Below are 6,239 nucleotides of genomic sequence, written 5' to 3'. Positions count from 1 at the left end.
AAGCCATTTTGAGTAAAGGAAACAACAGAGATGATCAAAGCTGAAAACACTCCATTAGAAAAGAGGAACAAGGAAGAACAAGGTTGAAAGCACTCCGATTGAAAAGAAAAGGAATTAGATAAGAACTTGATAAGATGAGAAGATACTTGATGAAATCACAATACATTGCCTCCGGAACAAAAGTAATAATGGAATGGGATGAACGAAGGGAAACAAGATCTCCAGGGAGCACGCTTGCGACAAATGCTAGAACGGAGTTGTTGGAAAACCAACAACGAAAAGAATAAGCTTGATATGGTCTTATGAAATCCATCTCAAATTATGAGGTGACAACCTGCCACTCACGGGAAAAAAATTGGATTGATATGAACAAATTGAACCCTAACCCTAAACCCTAAACCCTAAATTGGATTGATATCGCACTGGAAAAGATGAATGAAGAACTTGGGTCATTTATAAGCACCATAATAGCAACAATCCTTAGGGGAAGCTTTAGGTGAAATATAACCCAAGAAAACTCCAACGAAGAGGTTGATGAATTTAACATATCTCACTCTTAACAACATGTGAATCATGAAAGCATGAACTCAAATTATGAAGAATGACATAGCACCACCTCAAATGATAAGGTTGAAAGAATTGCACTTTGAAATGCAAGATAAAGAATACTTGCGCTCCTCTGAAAAGAATCTTGATGAATACTTCGAAAGGAAATTAAATCCTTGATGAACCATCATGTAGAAACTTCATGAAGAACTCCGGTAAAACAAAAGAATAACAAAAATGAAGAGAAGTTCGAAACACAAGGTGAAACCTTTTAATGATTTAGATGGACTTCGTGATGAGATAAAGCGGAAAACTAGAACTCCGGAAAAGAAAGATGAAACAAATGAAGACGAGAATTTGATGAGCCTCCGGAATAGGAAATTGAGTTCACTCGATGAAACAAGAATAAGAATTACATTATGATTATCATTCACCAATTAAATTGATGACGATCAACGTATTTGGCATACTACTCATTCTCGTAAAAAGGATTAATATAGATATATCGCAAACTTGAGGAAGGTCTTCAACGAACCACCGGTAGAATTGAAACAACGAATGAATTGATAAGGAAGAGAAATCTTGAATGAACCACCGTAAGAATTAAAAAAATGAACGAAGAGAAGATAAAGAAACACCAGGAGGAATTAGCAAATGAACGAAAATACTTGCTAGGATTTAGATACATGAGAACGAAGAGATCACGAACTGATTAGAGATCACTTGAACGATGTACCGGCAAGATTGGAGAATGATAACTGAATGCTGAGAATGAATAAACCTTCCGAAATGATGGCCTTCAGAGGCACAAGCTGAAAAGACTCCTGAATTGCTCCGGATGGATGAAAAGAATATCTCACAATTGAAAACAATTATGAGAGGATGGCAACAAGCTAGAATCACGAATCTTGAAGAGAATGTAGCAAGATTTAAGAGAAACTCTTGTTTTGGTCTTCAAATGCAGAGGATGATGATGAGAAACACCACCAAGAAATGTTGAGATACTCCGGGATGACGAATAGAAAGGTTGAACCAACGGTTAAAAGAATTTGATAGATCTTGGAGAAATACATATGACTCATGATAATTCATTCTTACGTCAAACTTTGAGACGAATTTGAAAAGCTCCGGGAGAATAAGAAGAGTCAGGTAAGATCCTGGACAAAGACATGTGGGTTAGGGCCCACTCAAAAGAAACATCGTTGAATGATTGCTTGAAAAGAGAGATTGCACCGGTTGAATTAAATGGCTTGAATAAGATAACAACCTCGAACTAGGTTGAACGGATCTTGAATGACAAGACGAGCCTTTTGAGAAAGCTTGAGCACGCCGGAACAAAAGAATAGTGAGAAGTGAATTATTATGAGGTGCACCGGCATGAGAGGGTATTTGAAACGAGGAAAAAGATATGACCAACACCGAAAGCTTGAATTGGTTCCACCGGAGAAGAAAACGAGTGATGATAGACGAACTTGAAGCTCCGTTAGAATCTTCATGAGAATCACCGGATAAGAATATTGATAGAAAAGAATGGAGAGACTTCACATCAATAATATGGATACTCGATTAAGAGATCTGAATCCTTGGAGAAAAACAAAGGGAGGGAGGGTGGGAAAAACAAAGACAATTTGGAGATGGATGAAACAAACAACGTTGAGAAGAACTGATGCTTGATCTTGCGGTTGTTGAAATGATCGGATCCACTTGAAGAGAAACACGCCGTGAAAAGAAATTGAAATGACAAACTCGATGATCGAGAAGGATTAGTATTCACATAGGAATATGAGAACACCACTTGGAAAAGGTATGGAATCAACATTTGACTTCGAAGCAACTCGAATACCACAACTCAAAACCAAAAACAAAGGATTGGCTTGCAGAATAAGCCGGAACAAACATATGATAGAGATTTCGTCCGAAGTTTTCGTGGTGGGGCCTACACGGGCTCGACCGTACATCACCATCATGTACAAGGCAGCGCACATGACATACGAAGCGTCCCCGAGTCGGCATAGCCAAGGACTCTTTAAGACACAACGAGACCACTGTAAAACCGACCGTGAATAGGCGAACCACTAGACGTCGAACCCCAATTTCAAATCATACATCTGTCGGAAAGATATCCTACGAGCTACTTGAATTCCCACCTATGAAACTCCCGAACCTTTCCGGTTATGCAATCAGGTGTTGGGGATACAGGGGAAGCATAATATCTCACGCAAATCTAGCAAATCCTACATCCAGCTGTATCCATCCTTCAACACATAACCGAGAAAAACTTCGGAAACCATCTACCTCAACCTTCAAAAAGCATCCGTTATACAAGTTATGGCAATACTCCCGAACTCCCGCCCCAGTACTGGGTGGCGTCGAGGTTATCTCACCAACGAACTGCATAAAAGAGATTTTCGATGTCGGCGTACTAAACTCAGGTATTCCAGAACTGCAACGATAAAATTATGACGACAACACCTCGGAGCTCAACTCCCCGGGACACTTCCACAAAACCCCTGACAGGAGGCACCAAGACAATGTTCTCGTCACAAAACCATCGGAACAATTCCAAGATACCCGCGTGATCCTAAATTTTTTTAGTGAAATTTGAGAAGAGAGGAGTCAAAACTCTACGTCAGGATGCCTTACCAGAGTGATGAGGAGACTAGGAAGTAAAAAGAATTCCTAAACTCTCCGATATATAATTCCTAAATGACTCAAAACATTTTTTCTAGACTCAACAACGGCTGCTAAAAACGATCAAGCAATGGGGCTCCTAAGGTCGGGGAAGGCTCTGATACCAACTTGAAACGCCCTCGATGCGGCTATATCTCCCACGTGTCGAAGCACGACTTAGAGGCATAACCGCATTGCAAGCAATGTCGCAAGTGAGGTAATCTTTACACAACCCATGTAAAATATAAGGGAAAGAGATACATAGTTGGCTTACAATCGCCACTTCACATAAATACATGAATAAAGCATTACATCAACCAAATACAATCAAGGTCCGACTATGGAACCAAAAAAAAAGAAGAACCCCCAATGCGACAAAGGTCCCCGATCGACCCCAACTGGGCTCCACTACTGATCAACTAGAACGAAACAACACAAAGGACAAGATCTTCATCGAGCTCCTCCGTGAGCTTGGTTGCGTCATCTGCACGGTTCAACGGCACCTGCAAGCTGGTTTTGGAAGTATCTGTGAGCCACGGGGACTCAGCAATCTCGCACCCTCGCGATCAAGACTATTTAAGCTTATGGGTAAGGTAAAGGTATGAGGTGGAGCTGCAGCAAGCGACTAGCATATATGGTGGCTAACATACGCAAATGAGAGCGAGAAGAGAAGGCAAAGCACGGTCAATAAAAGTATGATCAAGAAGTGATCCTAGAACAACCTACGTCAAGCATAACTCCAACACCATGTTCACTTCCCGGACTCCGCCGAAAAGAGACCATCACGGTTACACGCACGGTTGATGCATTTTAATTAAGGTCAACTTCATGTTTTCTACAACCGGATGTTAACAAATTTCCATCTGCCCATAACCGCGGGCACGGCTTTCGAAAGTTCAAATCCCTGCAGGGGTGTCCCAACTTAGCCCATGACAAGCTCTCACGATCAACGAAGGAATAGACCTCCTCCCGAGACATTCCGATCAAACTCGGTATCTCGGTTCTACAAGACATCCTCGACAGTGGTAAAACAAGTCCAGCAAGACCACCCGATGCGCCGACATCCCGATAGGAGCTGCACATATCTCGTTCTCAGGGCAACACCGGATAAGCAATCCGTACAACTAAAACCAGCCCTCGAGTTTCCCCGAGGTGGCGCTGCAAGGGGCTCTAGTTTGGACCAACGCTTAGACAAGCACTGGCCCGGGTGGGTTTAAAATAAAGATGACCCTTGGGCTGGCCTAACCCAAGGGAAAAAGAGGCTAGGTGGCAAATGGTAAAACCAAGGTTGGGCCTTGCTGGAGGAGTTTTATTCAAAGCGAACTGTCAAGGGGTTCCCATTATAACCCAACCGCGTAAGGAACGCAAAATCTGGGAACATAACACCGATATGACGGAAACTAGGGTGGCAAGAGTGGAACAAAACACCAGGCATAAGGCTGAGCCTTCCACCCTTTACCAAGTATATAGATGCATTAATTAAATAAGATATATTGTGATATCCCAACAAAATCCATGTTCCAACAAGGAACAACATCTCCATGTTCCAACAAGGAACAAACTTCAATCTTCACCTGCAACTAACAACGCTATAAGAGGGGCTGAGCAAAGCGGTAACATAGCCAAACAACGGTTTGCTAGGACAAGGTGGGTTAGGGGCTTGGTTCAACAATATGGGAGGCATGATAAGCAAGTGGTAGGTATCGCAGCATAGGCATAGCAAAAGAGCGAGCATCTAAGCAAGCAAAGATAGAAGTGATTTCAAGGGTATGATCATCTTGCCTGAAATCCCGCAAGGAAGAAGAACGAGTCCATGAAGAAGACAAACGGACGAAGTCGAACGGATCCTCAGAAACGCGACGTTACCAGAACCAACCCGAAGAAGCAAACAACGGAAAGAAGCACACAACAAAGTAAACAACCAACACATGAACATGGGATGATATGCGGGATGCGGTATGCGATGCATATGCATGATTTGCAAGGGAATGAATGAACCTGGCCTCAACTTGGAAAACCAAGTGTGCCACTGGAAAGATGAGATGAAATCGCTTGAAAACGATATAAAGATCACCGGAAACGGAGTTACGGTTTGTAAATGGTGAGCAATTCAAATATGGCACCGGTCTGCGATATACAGCAAGTAGCCATCTAAATGCAACAAGATGAACATGCTACAGCACTCAAACATGGCAACAAAATACATGGCAGGGATCCATTCATGATGCTTAACAAAAGTCTAGCACTGAGCTACGGCCAATTCATACATTAACATACATTAACAGGTTCAAACAAGCATGGCAAAAATGCATATGGTAAACAGATTTCAGACTTAGTGAAATTAACACTTGTCTGGAATTTCAGATCAGATAGCACTCTTCTGACAGCATTTCGGGCATCAAGATGAACTCAAAAGAAAATGATGCATTGAGATGAAATGATGTACTCTCTGAGACGAACATTTTGATATGCTATATGCATGAATCGGAGCTACGGACGCAAAGTTATGGCACGATGAACATGGGCATATGAATCTGGGAATTTCGGGGACTTAGTGAAAATATACCCTCCGCAAAAAGTCAACGGGACGAGGAGAAGCGGGACGGCGAGATCCGGATCGGGAGATGCGCGTTTGGATCGGTGGACCCGTGGATCTCGTCCAACCGGCCGGATCCGGCGACGGGACGGCGACCGGCGATGGAGGAGGCGGCGCGGGAGCTCGCCGGTTATGGTGATGGCGAGGTCGGTGGCGGTGGCCGGAGCCAAAGCGGCGAGGCAGGGGCGCTCCGGCGAGGCACGGGGCGGCGACCTCGGCGCGGGAGGCGGCGCGTGGACCGAGCGGCCGCGAACGGCGAGCTGGGTGGCCGGGGAAGCTCAGGCGCCGGAGCGGCGGGATTCCGACCGCCGGAGGTGGGCACGGACGGCGAACGCCAGCGAGGAGGCGGGCGGTGGCGCGTCGAACCCACGGGCGGCGGGGACGCTAGGCGGCGGCGCGGCGTGATTGGGCCGCGGGGGCCCTCCTC

Source organism: Triticum dicoccoides, chromosome 7A, assembly GCF_002162155.2.
Source record: "Triticum dicoccoides isolate Atlit2015 ecotype Zavitan chromosome 7A, WEW_v2.0, whole genome shotgun sequence".
NCBI classification, from domain to species: Eukaryota; Viridiplantae; Streptophyta; class Magnoliopsida; order Poales; family Poaceae; genus Triticum; species Triticum dicoccoides.
This window is presented reverse-complemented; position numbering follows the sequence as displayed.